General features: G+C 41.8%; 1 long non-coding RNA gene across 1 annotated transcript in view; it reads right to left on the bottom strand.

The window, feature by feature from the left end:
* Positions 1 to 12,469: 12,469 nt before the first annotated feature.
* LOC122564831 overlaps positions 12,470 to 17,677 on the bottom strand; it is a 34,002-nt gene continuing 28,794 nt past the window's right edge. The window contains exon 3 of the long non-coding RNA XR_006316015.1: positions 12,470 to 12,520. This is a non-coding gene — a long non-coding RNA (uncharacterized LOC122564831). The remainder of the gene's footprint in view (positions 12,521 to 17,677) is intronic.

Here is a 17,677-nt window from a genome sequence, read left to right as displayed (position 1 = left end):
CTGTCCTGGTACTCCCATATATTGCTGCTCCAGTGGTGCAGCAGGACTGTGGAACGATGCTGACTTTCAATGGGGCAGATTGTATTTGACCTTGTAGTACACTGTCAAGAGGCCTTACAAGGTCCGGCTTCACTCTGCACCACCTCAGCAATGATGGCAGCAGTCCAGGCTGGCTGGCTACTGTTAGGACACTGGGGGCGTGATCAGCTGGGACACAAATACAGTCTTCCTGAGAGAGATAAGCAGGTTTGTGCTGCATGAAGCCACCAACACTCACCCAGGGCAACCCGTCAGCAATCTGGCACGGGAAAGCCCATTTGACCATTGGGGTCAGCAACCAGGATGAAAGCAATCTGAGTCTGCATATCAGTCAGCTCAGATATCATGAACTCAATCTGAGATTGCACTGACGCATTCAGATGTTGTTTATGCAGTAATACAAGCAGAAACACCAGCTACGACATTGAATCCAGATCAGGTCACTAAATACTCCCATGACCAACACTTCTGGCTGGAGAAGATGGACCTGAGCTCTGCATGAAACCCTATTTCCCAGTGGAGCCACTTTCCACCAATGTTCCTGGATGGTGGCAATAGGCTTTCTGGCAGGATTACCAATGCACCAGGTGCGAGGGGACAATGGCATATTGGTAATGTCACTAGACTAGTAATCCAGTAATCTGGGCAAGAAGGGCTCAAATCTCAGCATGGCAACTTGTAAATTTGGAACTACTATCTGAAATGAAACCATTATCACTAGTCGCAAAGACTCATCTGGCACAATTGTATCCTATAGGAAAGGAAATGTTTCATCTTCAAATTTTACCTGATCTGACCCACGTATGGCTGCAGACACTTCCCTATTGAACTTAAATAGCCTCTGAATGGTCAAGAAAGCCATGAAACCGATACAAAAATCAAAAAGGAATGAAAACCAGGTGAACCCCACTGGCAGCAACTAGAAACGTTTTCACAGTCACTGGATAAAACCTTTGGAACGTTTTCCTAACAGTACTTTACAGGAAATACCTGAACCACTTAGAGTGCAGTGATTCAGGAAGGCAGCTCACCATCACCTTCTCAAGGATAAATGGGATGGACAATAAATAAAAGACTAGTGACACCCGCATTCTGTGAATGAATAAACTTTAGAAAATGGCCATTAGCTTCTTTCTGTACACCGCCCCATCAGAGCCTTAATCAGAACCGTGAATTATCTCACCTCCTTGTACTTACCATCCTTGCTGGCTGCCCTGCTGGGTGCCCACCTTTGCCTGGTAGCATATCATGCCCAGACCGTTCCCCCACCGTTCTGCTCCCTAAGGTAGCACAGTACCAGTACTAGCTGGTTGCTGTGAATCTCAGGGATCACTCCACACTGATCCTCACTGATCACCCCTCAGGCCATTCGCCTCCTGCCCTGCTGGCTGACCAGGTGGTAGTTCTTGTATGTCTGAGAATGAAATGAGGGAAGTACAGCAAGCAACGGACACGTGGCTACACCATCTGCAATTTATAAACCAAAACAGTTTGTGTGATACTGGGGAGACATTTGGTGTGAGGAGGTGATTCAAGCAAGAACAGATCGTTGTCTTTCAGTCCTGCTGCTAACCACTGTCTCAATCAACTGGCTGCTCCAGTTACGTCCAGTACCATATCCTCCAGAGAAATGGGACACGTGAAACTGTGCCTGCTACCTTAGAGTTAGCTGTTGCTGCTTCCTATTGTGGGTCACCTTTAAGAGAGAGAAAATCTTGCCAATGATTGTAGTGCATGATGTTTGGACAGTGTGTCTACATCCAGGGGTTAGCCAGAATGTGTGCAAGATGTGAGATGTAATTGTGTGGATTACACCAGCGCAAAGTGTCTGAGGCTATGGATGAGAGATATGAGTCGTGGTTGACTGAAATGGTTGGTAAGCAAGTGAAGGACCTTGATGAAAGCAGGACTGTGAGAAAGTGCAGTTAGTTAGTCAGCAGTTAGTACGATATAGCATTTGAAGATGTATTCATTCACCTCGATCATGTGTGCATCCACAGAGTCTGCTGGTATCGATGGCAAAGTTTATCTGGTACAAATCAGCATCTGAATGGAGGGCCCCCACCAGAAGGTAACTCTGCCCTCCTATGCACATTAACCACCTGAGTATGACATCTGTGAACCATGAGGCATGCTCTCTGATTTGTTCAACAATTTCTGAACAATGGCACAACTTTTCAATTCTTCCCTAACCAGTTCCAGCCCCCAAAATGGCCAGAACATTCCTCATCTTTAAGAGATGTTGTCCGTCTTTAAGTAGTATTGGCTAGCTTTAAGAAGTGCTATGTTTGCTTTGAACTTGGAATCCCTGCTGAGGCAGAGTGCTGCTCTACAAGGCACAATCATTCTAATTAGCAGGTTGCTGCAAGCTGCCAGCTCCTCTTTGCACAACAGCAGCTAACTTTGCAGCAGGATTCCATCCTTGATTCTGGGGGTAGGGGGAGGGGAGTGCTGGATTGGGGGGGGGGGCTATCCAAATTAGTTTTATTAGATTTGAGACAAATTTAGTGACCTAACATTTCCAGCAAAGGACATACCTTAGGAGATTGGGGCAAGAGTTATAATTATCTTCAGCCCACAGTTGCTTTGGGTTTGGAATCAGTAACGTTTTAAAAATCTGAACAGGGCATATTTGCATTTTTCAGTTGACCTGATGCGTTTTGAAACTATTCCCAAATGATGTAGAATTGAGAGGTTTACAGAGCGATGGGCTGCATTGCAGATACACCTGACCTACTTACATTCACGGCATAAGCAAAACACCAGCAGTGTGTGTGAAGGTTCACTTATAGCTGCAAGATCTCAGCTTGTTCCCTTCAAGTCTCCTCTATCTTGTGATGTAAGGCATGGAATCCATTGGATTCTGTTTCAATGCCACAGCAGCACTGGAACACGCTTTGCTCTTGCAGTGGGCACAAGGGAGTGCTGTACATGTGCCTGTCCCAAGCTGCTGTGGCTATTGCACCTGAGGTGATCCCAGCCTTTAAAGGTCAAAGGTAAAACTGAACACTGCAGTTTTCATCTCATAATGTAACCATTTCTGCTCCAGACAAAGGCAAATAATCCATTTTGAGTAAAGTTTGGAGCTTTTTTTTTTAAGGTCAATTGGCTGCAGATGTAATTTAAAGAAATTAAGGATGGAATTTCTGTTTTACTCCAGGTGCTTCTGAGTAAGTGCCCTTTGACACAGGATCCACCACAGTAGCGTTCCCCACAATGCAGCGCTGATAATGGTGATGATAAACTACCATATCCTCCAGAGAAATGGAACCTGTGAAACTGTGCCTGCTACCTTAGAGTTAGCTGTTGCTGCTGCCTATTGTGGGCCACCTTTAAGAGAGAGAAAATCTTGCCAATGATTGTAGTGCATGATGTTTGGGCAGTATGTCTACATCCAGGGATTAGCCAGAATGTGAGATGTGATTGTGTGGATTACACCAGAGCAAAGTGTTTGAGGCTCAGTTGAGGTTATGAAAGTGAGATATTGAGTCGTGGTTGATTGAAATGGTTGGTAAGCAAGTGAAGGACCTCAATGAAAGCAAGAGTGTGAGAAAGTGCAGTTAGTTAGTCAGCAGTTAGTAAGATATAGAATTTGAAGATATATTCATTCACCTTGATCATGTGTGCATCCACAGAGACTACTGCTATCAATGGCAAATCTGGTACAAATCAGCATCTGAATGGAGGGCCCCAACAGAAGGTAATTAATTCACCAACATTTATACAAGTAGCAAAAGCCAAACAAGACATGAAAACTTATAAATAGAGAAAATTTAAATATTGGTCTTGAAGGATTCAGGGCTGTGACTATCTCCTTTGTCAGCTTGTTCTATTATGGGATTGTCCTTGGGAAGAAAGATTGTTGATACGCAATTTTGAAACAAAACGTCTGTTGTTTATGTAGACAGCAACCTCATGTTTTGTCATTGCCAGACATTACCAGGTACATATTTCTGTCAACTCCCACAGAATTGTCCATTCCATATTTTATAGATTGTGTTCAGTCTATTTTTCTCCCTCCTTTGCCATTGTGATTGCCATTCCAAACCATCTTGATTAAGGTTGTGACACTCCTCTATTGCTAATAGTGATTAGCGCAAAATTGTGCTACATGTCCTTAGTTCACTTTAATCCTGTTTATATCTATTGTCACACAAAGATCCTACATACTCCAGGATTGAATGAACAAGTATTTGATAGACTATAATTCTATTATTTTTGCGGGATTTCCAAAGATTTCTCCTTAGAAACCCAAGAATTTTGTTTGCTCTCAATGTATTTATCTGCTGACTGTGGAAACCTACTGAAGATTGTCTTTCATTTAGATGAACACCCAGGTATTATTATACCTACTAGGGAATTTAATTACAGAACTTAAAGCCTCTTTCGGTAGATTAAAAATAAGAAATGACTCATTGCAGTTGACTGAGTGATTTACACATCAGGGCAAACACAAAGTGATCTACCAGAAATAAACGGCATTTTCCCTTGTAGAATCTTTTAAAACAGTGTAAAATGTGCAGCATATAGTCTGAGACCCAGAAATATCTTTATCCACTTCCTACTGAACTATATCTGTAGGTTGTTTGGAATGATACCTACAAATCTCAAAATAAGGCATTCAAAACTGGACACATTATGCTTGGCAAAATGTAATTAATTCCTTTAGGTAGTCCCACTACACAGAGAGCCAGAGACTCATACATCACAGACACAGACCCTTTGGTCCAACTTGTCCATGTCGATCAAGTTTCTAAAACTAAAGTAGCTCCTCTTGCCTCTATTTGGCCTAGACACTTCTAAACCTTTCCTATTCAATGTTGTAACTATACATGCAACTACTACTTCCTAGAGAGCTTGTAGTCTCTACGTACAGTGCATTCTGCCAGGAGGGGAATGGTTAACATCTTGTTGGTTACATGATGTGGACATACTGGCAAAACCACATTTAATGGCCACTGCTGGTTGTCCTGAGAAGGAGATTGGGAGCTTTCTCTTTGCATTGCTGCAGTGTTTGCGATGTTGGTGCTTCCATGACAGTATTAGTCAAGGAATTCCAGCATTCTGAGTCGCCGATAAATATGGAACATGTATGTTTTTACAGTTCAGAATTGTACGCGGCTTGGAGGCGATCTTGGAGGTGATGGTGTTCCCAACATAGGAATATTTATTATTCTTGTCTTTCTTGGTTGTGTAGGTCATGGAAGTTGAAGATTAAAACTTCCAAGTGAATAGAAACAAAAAGGAGGTTTCTTATCATTTTGTAAATTCTCATTTTTCTTGACACAGTCTAATTCTCTTTCTCTGTTTGTTAGCAAACTGACTATTTTCCAACTAAACTTATATGTACTCTAATAATACAAACAGGAAGTCATAGAGGGACTCAACAGCTCTCAGGATTATTACTGGTGCCACATGCTAGTGAGGCGAGGAACAGGGAGTGAGTAGCTGAAAGCATGGCTACAGGGCTGGTGCAGGAGGGAGGGCTTCAGATATGTAGATCATTCGGGTACTTTCTGGGGATGGTGGGAGCTGTAAATCAAGGATGTGTTGCACTTTAATAGAGGGACATCAATGTCCTGGGTGGGAGATTCACTTCGGAAGGGTTTAAACTAGTTTGGCAGGGGAATGGGAACCAGGGCTACAGATTAGAGGAGATTGTTGATAGAGCAGAAATAGAATGCAGTGTCTGTCAGGAAGGATACACAGTTGATAGGGTTGTATGTAGACAGACCAACCAAAGGGGAGGCCATATTGGATTTGGTGCTCGACATTGAGCCAGACCATGTGTCAGATCTTTTGGTGGGCAAACATTTCAGTGATAGTGACCACAACTGTCTCACCTTTACCATAGCCATGGTGAGGGATAGAAACAGATAGTATGGGAAGGGATTTAATTGGGGGATGGGAAATTATATTGCTATCAGACAGGAGCTGTGGAGTATAAATTGGGAACAATTGTACGAGAAATGCACAACAGAGATGTGGAGGCTTTTAAAGGAGCACTTGTTGCAAGTGTTGGATAACTGTGTCTCATTGAGACAGGCAAGGAATAGAGGAGTTTATCGTCAAGAGGAAGAAGGAACCTTACTTAAGGTTGACGAGGCAAGGATCTGGTACAGCTTTAGCGGCTTACAGGGTAGCTCGGAAAGAACTCAAAAATGGACTGAGGAGAGCTGGCGGGGGTACGAAAAAGCCTTGGCGGGAAGGATTAGGGAAAACCCAAAGGAGTTCTACACTTACATGACGAATAAGAGAATGATCAGAAGGAGGGTAGGACCAGTCAAGGATAGTGGTGGGAACTAATGCCTGGTATCCGAAGAGTTAGGAGAGGTCCGAAATGAGTTTTTTGTTTCAGTATTCACTAGAGAGAGGGATCTTGTTGATAGTGAGAACACTGTGGACCAGATTAATAGACTTGATCAGGTTGATATTAAGAAAGTGGATGTGCTGGAAATTCTGGGAAGCATCAAGATAGATAAGTCCCCAGGGCTGGACCAGATATATCTAAGATTACTACAGGAAGCGAGGATTGAGATTGTTGAACCTCTGGCAATGATCTGTGCATCCTCATTCTCCATGGGAGTAGCACCAGCTGATTGGAGAGATGCAAATGTTGCTCCTCTGTTCAAGAAAGGGAATAGGGAAATACTTGGGAATTATAGATCAGTCAGTCTTACATCTGTGGCAAGCAAAGTACTGGAAAGGATTCTGAAAGATAGGATTTATGACTATTTGGAAAAACATAGTTTGATTATGGATAGTCAGAATGGGCTTTGTGAGGGGCAGGTCATGCTTTCAAGCCTTATTGAGTTCTTTGAGGATGTGACAAGACAAGTTAATGAAGGTCAAGCAGTTGATGTGGTGTACATGGATTTCTGGAAGATATTTGATAAGGTTATGCATGGTAGCCTCATTCAGAAAGTTAGGAGGTATGGGATACAGGGAAATTTGTCTCAAGAGTGTAGTGCTGGAAAAGCACAGCCGGTCAGGCAGCATCCGAGGAGCAGGAGAGTTGACGTTTCGAGCATAAGCTCTTCATCAGGAATGAGGCTGAGAGATAAATGGGAGGGGGGTAGGGCTGTGGACAATGTAGCTGAGAATGCGATAGATAAATGAAGGTGGGGGTGAAGGTGATTAGTCAGAGAGGAGGATGAAGTAGATAGGTGGGAAGGAAGATGGACAGGTAGGACAGTTGAAGAGGGTGGTACCAAGTTGGAAGGTTGGATCTGGAATAAGGTGGGGAGGGGGAAATGAGGAAACTGGTGAAATCCACATTGATCCCATGTGGTTGAAGGGTCCCAAGGTGGAAGATGAGGCACCCTTCCTCTAGGCGTCGAGTGGTAAGGGTTTGGTGATGGAGGAGGCCCAGGACCTGCATGTCCTTGGGAGAGTGGGAAGAGGAGTTAAAGTGTTCAGCCACAGGGCAGGGGGTTGGGGTTGTTTTGAGCGTGTGTCCCAAAGATGTTCTCTGAAGTGTTCCACAAGTAGGCATCCTGTCTCCCCAATGTAGAGGAGACTACATCAGGAGCAATGGATACAGTAAGTGATGTGTGTGGAAGTGCAGGTAAATCTCTGTCGGATGTGGAAGGCTCTTTTGGGGCTTTGGATGGAGGTGAGGGAGAAGGCGTGGCTGCAGATTTTGCAATTCTTGCAGTGGAAGGGGAAGGTGCCAGAAGGAGAGGGTGTGTTGATGGGATGCGTGGACCTGACAAGAAAGTCACGGAGGGAATGGTCTTTACAGAACGCGGATAAGGGTGGGGAGGGAAATATATTCCTAGTGGCGGGGTCTGTTTGTAGGTGGCAGAAATGGGAGAGAACGATGTAATGTATATGGAGGTTGGTGGGGTGGAAGGTGAGGACCGGGGTGTTCTGTCCTTGTTGCGGTTGGAGGGGTGGGGTTTAAGGGCGGAGGTGCTGGAAGTGGATGAGATGCGCTGGAGGGCATCATCGACCACGTGGGATAGGAAATTGAGGTCTTTGAAGAAGCAGATCATCTGGTATGTTCTGTGGTGGAATTGGTTCTCCTGGGAGCAGACGCAGCAGAAGCAGAGGAATTGGGAATAGCATTTTTACAAGTGGCAGGGTGGAAGGAGGTGTAGTCCAGCTGGCTGTGGGAGTTAGTGAGTTTGTAGTAAATGTGCATATTGAGTTGATCACCGTCAATGGAAGTGGAGAGATCCAGGAAGGGGAGGGAGGTGTCCAAGATGGTCCAGGTGAACTTAAGTTCAGGGTGGACTGTGTTAGTGAAATTGATTAAGTGTTCAACCTCTTCATGGGAGTATGAAATGGCGCCGATACAGTCATCGATGTAGCGGAGGAAAAGATAGGGAATGGTGCCGGTATAGCTGTGGAAGATTGACTGTTCCATGAAGAGACAGGCATAGCTGGGGCCCAGGCAGGTGCCCATGGCTACCCCTTTTCTAGCACCACACGCTCGACTCTGATCTCCAGCATCTGAAGTCCTCCCTTTCCTTCAGGGGATTGGCTGGCCGAAAGAAGACAGCGCGTGGTAGTGGATGGAAAATATTCCGCCTGGAGGTCGGTGACCAGAGGTATCCCGCAGGAATCTGTTCTTGAGCCGTTGCTCTTTGTAGTTTTTAGAAATGACTTGGATGAAGAAGTGAAAGGGTTGGTTAGTAAGTTTGCCGATGACACAAAGGTCACTGATTTTGTAGATAGTGTTGAGGGCTGTTGCAGGCTACAACAAGGCATTGACAGGATGCAGAGCTGGGCTGAGAAGTGGTGGATAAAGTTCAACCTGGATAAATGCGAAGTGATTCATTTTGGAAGGTTGAATTTGCATGCTGACTACAGGGCTAAAGACAGGATTCTTAGCAAGGTGAAGCAACTGCAGGATCTTGGGTCCATGAACGTAGATCCCTCAAAGTTGCCACCCACGTTGATAGGGTTATTACAAAGGCGTTTGGCTCTTTGGCTTTCATTAACAGGAGCATTGAGTTTAAGAGCCGCAAGGTTTTGCTGCAGCTCTATAAAACCCCGACTAGACTACTCTTGGAAAATTGTGTCCAGTTCTGGTTGCCTCATTATAGGAAGGATGTACAAGCTTTAGAGAGAGTGTAGAGGAGATTTACCAGGATGCTGCCTGGATTGAAGGGCGTGTCTCATGAAGAGAGGTTCAGTGAGCTAGGGTTTTTCACACTGTAGGGAAGAAAGAAGAGAGGGGACTTGATAGAGGTGTTCAAGGTAATGAGGAGATAGCCAGAGACTTTTCCCCAGGGCAGAAATGACTGTCACAAGGGGTCATAATTTTAAGATAATTGGAGGAAGGTGTGCGGGAGGTGTCAGAGATATGTTCTTTGCACAGCGAATGGTGGGTACATGGAATGCACCGCCAGCAGTGGTAGTAGAGTCAGAGATATTAGGACATTTAAACCACTGCTGGACAAGCACATGGATGGCAGTAAATTGAGAGGTGTGTAGGTTAGATTGATCTTAGATTAAGATAAATGCTCGGCACAATATCGTGGGTCAAAGGGCCTGTACTGTGCAGTACTGTTCTATGTTCTATATAGTTCTAATAACATCTGTGGAGAGAGAGACAGAGACATTTGAAGTCCAATGACATCTTCAGAACACTTTATTTCTCTGTCAAGACCTCTCTCTCCCCACCTAGACATCCTGTTGTGGCTCAATTCTGCCTAGTATATTTTTTATTCCATTAAGACTCTCAATCAATCCTCAGGACTGCTCACTTTGTTTTGGAAAGAATGAATAGAGATTTTACACCTTACAAAACTGCTGAGAAACAATAGGGGTCAATTGCAAGGTGTTGTAGCTGTCATCCAGTACATTTGCCAAAAAATGTCAATATTAGCAGACATCCAGTGAAATCCATCAGGCCATCAATTACCTTGGGCCTGGTGTGGGCTCGGTGCTCGGCAGTCCTGCCCAATCACAGTGGGAGAGCTTGTAAACACAATCTAGTCCTCAGTCCTTCAGCCACATGAACAGCTACTTTTTGTTTAGTCTATTTAAATCCTCCATGGTTTTAAATAATCCTTTCAAATCTCACAGAATCTTAACATCCCTATAGGGCAAGAGCCCACTGGCCTACACTGACCCTCCAAAAAGCACCCCACATGGGATTTTTAACATGACCAATCCACCTGATCTGCATAACTTTGGACAGTGAGATGAAACCAGAGCATCCAGAGAAAACTTGTGCAGACACAGAGAGAATATGCAAACTCTACATAAACGGTCACCCAAAGCTAGAATTGAACCTGGGTTCCTAGCATTGTGAGGCAGCTGTGCTGATCACTGAGCTACTGCTACTGTCTCCTGTAGCCTTCACTTCTCTGATGCACTTTGTATGTTATGAACTGCCTATATAAACATGCAAAAATAACACTTTTCACTGTATCTTGGTGCATGTAACAATAACAAATCAAATCAAGAAAATAACCCTAGCTTCTCCATGTAACTACAATTCTTTATCATCATAGCATCATTCTCAGAGACATGCAGTACAGAAGAAGGCCTTTGGCAATCAAGGCAGCACTGTATAAAAAGGAATCACCTATCTATATTAATCCCTTGTAATTATTGTACATTTCTTTCATATTCTGCCTAAAGCCATCATATGTCGTTTTAAAATACAGTACCAGAATTGCAGTATTCCAGATAGAGCCAAATTGATGTTTATCTAGGTTTCGCATAACTTCCTGACTTTTCTACTCTGCCTACTTTTAAAGCTGAGGATCCTGTATGCTTTATTAGCAAAGATTTGTGCAAACACTTCTTCCCTTTGGCCATTTGGTCCATCAAGTTTACACCAACCCTCCAAAGACCATCCCATCCAGACCCAGCCCATTACTTTATCCTTATAACCCTACATTTACCACAGCTAATCCACCTGGCCTGCACAACCCTGGACATGATGGACAATTTAGCATGGGCAATCCATCTGCATTTCTTTAGACTATGGGAGGAAACCGGAGCACCCAGAGAAAAAACACACAAATACGGGGAGAATGTGCAAACTCCACACAGTCACCTGAGGCTGGAATCAAACCCAGTTCACTGGCGCTGTGAGACTGTAGTGTGAACCACTCAGCTCCCATGTCAAACTTTAATCTCCTTTGAAAACTTTAAATATGAGTAAAGTACCCCAGAATCAAAGCCATCAAATCATAACCAAAAGACTGGCATGGTCCTGGTACTGAACCGTAAGAATTGCCACTGTTTATCTCCTTTCAGTCTTGGTCATCTCCATAAGTTTGAATATTTCAAAATAACAAAACTTACTTAACTTGATTCTGAAAATTATTGTCTTATTGGCATGTAAAGTAGATTTTATCATTCACTTGCAATTTAGTGAAATATGATTAATGGATTACACCTGTATTTTACACTTAGCACATAATAAGAAGGTGGCTACATGGAGTTTATTAACACAGTGATTCAAGTATAATCATTGTATTTCTTATAATTTGCATTAATGATACTTTAATGTATATAGAGCACTGGGCACTCTCCCCCAAAGCTTTGCTGTTGAGTTTACAAAGTTATTGGGAAAATAATTATTTTAATGGATTGTATAATTTGGAAGCATTTAACATTCCTGCTTTCCTTATTGACAAGTTAGTGACTACTTATTGGCCAATAACTGGGATCCTTTGCCTTTAGCTAGTCATGACATGCTCAATCAAGTGAATTGATTATTGGTCCAAATTACTTTTACAATGTCGTAAAGTACTTAAAATAGATGGGTCAATGCACTTAACATGATTCACAAACAAGAGATGTCCAGATTCTGCAAGAAAGAAATTTAATTTCAAAAATGATTATGTAACTGATTTATTTCCAGAAAGTGCTTACTGAGCGTGCCTCAGATGCAAATGTCCCTGTAGAGCTAAATCAGCAAGAACTGACATGCTTGCCTTAAGTTTGTAGACAGTGAGCAGATGTATTGCCTCATGAATGAGTTCAGCAAACTGTTCTACCATGAATGCACCAGAGGTTCAAAATGCTCAGCTTGTTGCCATCCTAACATCAAAATACTCCAATCAGTGGCAGTTAAAATCTATTTGCATAATTCGATGCATCTCTTGCAAATACATTGGCACTGGATGTGGTAGCAGTGATGCCGATGTCTTTCCCTCACACCCCACTCCCAATATGAACACTGTATCACTCTGCTCATAGTTTCACTCAGTCTCCTTTACCCCCAGTCGCTAGTACCAGGTCACCCTGCTCTCAGGGATAGAGAAGAGCAAGGCAGCACCAGGATTTCAATGCATTTATAACATTTCCAATACACACTTTCTGTGGCTTGCTGTCTTTGGATTGCAGGCACCTTGTTGTGGCACTGCTCACTCTGTGTCTGCATGGATGGTTAGACAACCCCTTTACGATTGGAATTACAAACACAACCTTGATTTTCTCTCCAGAAGGCACATTGCAACACATTTCCACTGATACATTAGCTCCATTATGGTTCTTCAAAGGCCTTGATCTGGTACAGAAAATAATTGTTAGTTTGACGGCAAATGGAGTGCTGATGACTGCATAGTGTTATTTGTAGTTTACTGTGATTTACTCCATTTCATGCCACTTTCCACCTGCACTGAGAAACTAAGTGTTCATGGTTGCTAGGCACTATACTCCATATGGAATCAGCTTTTGAAAAAGAGTATTGAAACTGCAGTATTGACAGATCATCTCTGAAGACATGTCACTTATTGACCCTTGTGTCATAGAGAAGTGTGTTGTAGTAATTGTTGTAGTGCTGCATTGTTTTCCTATTCCTATTGCTGAACTGCTGCAACAACATTCCTACTGGGATTACTCCTGGATCTCTGCTTTGCAGAGAATCAAAAGGAAGCAAGCATTCAGGGAGGATCAGCATGCACTTACTAGGACCTAAAGGATGCATTTACGTTCTGCTGTTTGAAAATATAAGAATGTACAAGACCAAAAAGCATAACACATGGTTCATTGCAAATACAGTATTCCTCAATTCAGCAAATGCCTCCAGGACATTTTCTTCAAATTACCGATGATGTCAGTTGTGCTGTTCTTCTTCCACTCCAAACATTGTGCATTTTTATCAGATTTATAGATTGATTTTTCACTTCTCTTAAGCTTTCTGTCTCTTCATTCCATGGCTGTGATGAACTATTTCTCAAAATTTGATTTATTGATGACATTAAGAATCTTGAATAAATTAATAAAGATGCCATCTCATTCTATTTTTTGCTGGTGTAGATAAACTAAGGTCTGTAGTCTTATCTTGCTGTCAGACTTCTGACAGCAAGTATTAGACAGGGAATTCTATGCTGGAACATTGGGTGGAATTCGACTGAGATCACTGGAGGTCTTGACCACTGGTTGGAGAGCCAGTAAGAGCCTCATGTTGTCCCCCACAGAGGAGGATGAGTGCAGGAGGCTAGCCCTAGAATCAAGGACCAAGGTTGGAAATCCTGGAAAGAGCAGCAGGCCAGTCCCCAGCAAGCAGCTCACTATAATAGGCAGTACTACTAGGAAAAGAAGTAGCTGGTAATAATAAACCAATCAGAATCCCAGCAGCAAGTGATCCAAAATCAAAGATGAATTACAGTGAAATGGGGACCATAGCATAAGAAGCAGCAACTGGTGTTAGGTCGCAATGCAAACTAGAAGAAAGGACAAGCCCTGTTTTACTTACAACAGATTCTTTGATCAGGTGCTGATCAAAGAGAAACACCCACACTCCATTCCACTTCCTCTCCAGTCATGAGCCTTCCTACCTCAGGACTAATTAGGGCAAATGCCAGAAAGTGGTGGAGTCTACACCTCACATCCTTTGGTCTGATTAAAAGATCTGTCACACCTCCAATCTTGCCTCTGCTTCCACTTTTGATTCACAAGTAAAGCTGACAAAAGTGAAGCTTGGCTGCCAATCTGTTTGCTAGTTGGTGTCATTTGCACATTAAGATCATTTCAAACTGCCAATGGAATTATTGAGATTATCAGCCAACCCGTAATCATGGATGCATGAATAAAGCGACATGAATTTACTTGCTTGAGGATTACTGTACAGGTTCCTTCCAATTGACAATGTACAATTTTACAGGAAAGCAGGATGCCTGAAATGTAGGAGTTTCTAATATTACCTAAACCATATTTTTTTCTCCTTTACTGCCACTATTTATTAGAACAACTTACATTTATTGCTTCTCTAATGTAATAAACTTCCCAGGCTCTTCACAAGAACATTATAAAATAAAATGTGACACCAAACCACAGGAGAGGATATTGGGTCATAGGACAGTATGAGACTAGACAATCAATAGTTTGGTCAAAGAAATAGGTTTTAAGGAGTCTTAATAGATGGAAATAAGATACAGAGATGCAGAGATTTATGGAGGAAATTCAAAAGCTTAAAGCCCAATTAGGTGAAGCCAAGGCCAGCAATGCTAAAGTTACTAAAATTGGGGATGCTCAAGAGGCCAGAATTAGAAGAACACAGATATCTTTTTGGACTAAAGGAGATTACAAAATTGGGAAGAACAAGGCCAGGGTAGGATTTGAAAACTAAGATAAGAATTATAAAAACAAGACTTGCCTGACTGCCAATCTAAGTCAACCATCATATGGGTGATAAGCGTATGTGATTTGTGAAACTTAAGATATGGACAGCCGGATGACCTTAACTGTATGCAGAATGGAACGAGAGAGATGCTTTGCAGTGGAATGGTCACTTCATATAATGGAGGTTAAATGAATTGTAAAGGACTTCATGTTAAAAACATCTGCATTCTTTTCAAATTATACTACAAAATGTTTGTTTTCCTAGGAGCTGATAATAATGCTGCTGCTTGAAAGGAAAGCAGTGGTTCCGATAATATTGAATCATGAGAGATAACCAGCATGCCTTTGAATCAGAGCTGCTGATGCTATGCAGCCCCGGATTACGGCATCTCAAAAATACCCCCAAAGATTGAGAAAATGATGTTGAATTTAAGGGCTGTGATAGAAATACACAGCCATCAGAAGTATGCACACTACTGGCATATTGAAGAAGTTCATTATGTGCTTGTATTGACCTAAATGTTCAACAATAAAGCATTGGTGAAAATCTTCCAAGTATTATTTGAATGCACACAAGATTTTCCTGCAAAGAAGTAATATAATGGATGCTGCAAAGAGAGAGAGAGAGAAAGGCCCCTAGATTGTTGTAAAAACAACTGGAGAAGTTTGTGCTTACAAGAAAATGACCAACCTTGAAAGTGACCCCTGCATTAACAGTCCTTTCTGCAGTTACACATATGCCTTCAGTAATGTTTCCCCTCTAAATTTATCTCGAATTCATGGTCCTTGATCGAACCTTCTCCCAAATCTTATTAAAAACACTTTGTCCCAGAAACAAAAACTAGGAGAACTGCACTTTAATCTTCATAATGCTATGTGTGCCAACATCTTTTGTTTTTGAACGCAGTGCCTTCCCTTGGCAACATTGGAGTTGAAATTGATCCTCGTTATGCCTATTTTCCAGGTGGAAAATGTGGGATAAATTTACACACCTCAGTTTGTTTCAGAGCTTAGCTTTAACGTGGCATAAGCACAATTTTCATTTTCAGATGATTAGAAGCTAAACTGGACTCAGCTTTCTTCTACAATAAAACCTATTTATTTTGTGTGGGCAGCTACTCTACCCTGTGCTTATTTCTTTAGCTACTCTATACACTAAGAATTCACTGAATTTCCAACATTGCTATGGCACAATTAAAAGCTAATGCTCAACTTCCAACATTTGTATCTTACTAGAAATATGGCAACCGGAAATCTTACAGATGCAATATCAGTTCCAGAGGGACATTATATAAGTGACATTGGACGGATAGAAGCTGTCAGATTCTGTGCCTAATTTCCATTTCCACCTACTCCAGAATGCCAGCATAAATATAGATGTGTTATTTGAAAGGACAAGAAGTTTTATCTCACTTCACTTCGACTTTAGCACATTAATTATGTGAGAAGGCAGAAACTTTTCATTGGCAATAATTGTTGAACCTGCTTTTTCATATACTGAGGAAAATAACTAACCATATCTAAAATGTTAATGAAGCAGATTTGAGACCATAACACAGGACTGTTGTTCAATTCCTTTGTGTATTTTGCTTTTTGGATCATTTGTGGAGTCCTTTCTACTCTTATCTCCCATATGTGACAGCAACCCTCTGGCCATTCAGCTTACACATTCTCCCTTATTTTAACAGCATGCCTCATTACTTCAGCAATGCCAAAGAAAATAGAAGGATTGCAAAGAGAGAGTGAAGGTATTTCCCATTTACTGCAGTGTAGCAGGAAGAAAAGATATAAAAATCATTGAAGAAAAAGTCAGAGAAGAAATAAAAAGGACTAAGAAAGCAAAAGCAGTCTTTTAAAAAAAGATAGTACAGGTAAGTTATAAACAGAGTAGGCTTCAAATTAAAAAAAACCTTATGTATGCAGACACAAAATGGCATGAATTGAAGGAATAGTCATATTTTTCTCTTGGTGGGCTTGCTATCTTATGCATACATAAATACAGAAAATAATAGGGAAAGAAAGTGAAATCTACAGTAGAAATTACTTTCAGATATGGGGCAGTATAATTTTTACTGTTCTTTGGAAACATTTTGGTTGTTTCTCTTCATACTGACTGACCTAAAAAGGTCAGCTTTGTTGTCATTTCATAAATTATTTTCCACCCTGCCTTTGTATCTACTTTTGCCAGTTCACAGAGCTTGGCTCTGTTCTACATCTATATTCTGCTCATGTTCTAGTACAATTTCTTTGTATCTATTAGGGCAGAGTATCTGGAGCTTATGAGCTTAAGGAGCACTTGAAGAGACACAGTCAACTGAACCCATCATGCTAGATCTCTGCTCCAGTTAGACTACCCATAAAATCCTTGACTTCATCGGAGAAGTCCCTCACAACACAATGTCTGAAAGAGGAACTTCTATTCCGATGAAGTAGCTATGTTATATTTGTGATGCAAAATGATGTTAAACTGAATCCTCATTCTTGACACTCATCAGAGATCATGCCAGGTGCCTGCACTAAATTTGGTATTAAAAATTATTTTTTTAATCACTGTAAAGTCACAGCTTGTACACTATATGAGACTGAAGTACTTAGTCAATTGCTGCCATTCTAAATTATAAAAGGATAAAAAGGATAATGAACCCCAAATACTTTAGCTGCAGTAAAGCCAGGATATTATGGTGCAAGAAAGGGGTTCCTTGCTGAATTCTTCTGTACTTGTGCTTTCCGTACAGTATGTTCGGAACCACTTTTGAACAAGGTGTATATGAGACAGCACCAGGGGAAAGGAGTATCAACTTAAAGAACTTAGTTGAGCAGGGTCATAGACTACAAAGCTTGCCTATATATATGGTCAAGTGATCAAGGCAATCATTTCAGTCAATATTTGTGCTCTTTTTGAAAAGTCACTTTCCTCCATGGAGAACTCAGGTATTAATATCAGGTAGTGTGCATTGAATATCAATCGTCCATGTTCATCATTATCATAGAACTATTTTTGCAGTTCCCTGTTGCCAGGAGGCCTTTGTGCCTGATAAGAATTGGAAATGTGTTGCTGGAAAAGCGCAGCAGGTCAGGCAGCATCCAGGGAACAGGAGAA

Source organism: Chiloscyllium plagiosum, chromosome 30, assembly GCF_004010195.1.
Source record: "Chiloscyllium plagiosum isolate BGI_BamShark_2017 chromosome 30, ASM401019v2, whole genome shotgun sequence".
Taxonomy (NCBI): Eukaryota; Metazoa; Chordata; class Chondrichthyes; order Orectolobiformes; family Hemiscylliidae; genus Chiloscyllium; species Chiloscyllium plagiosum.
This window is presented reverse-complemented; position numbering and strand designations above follow the sequence as displayed.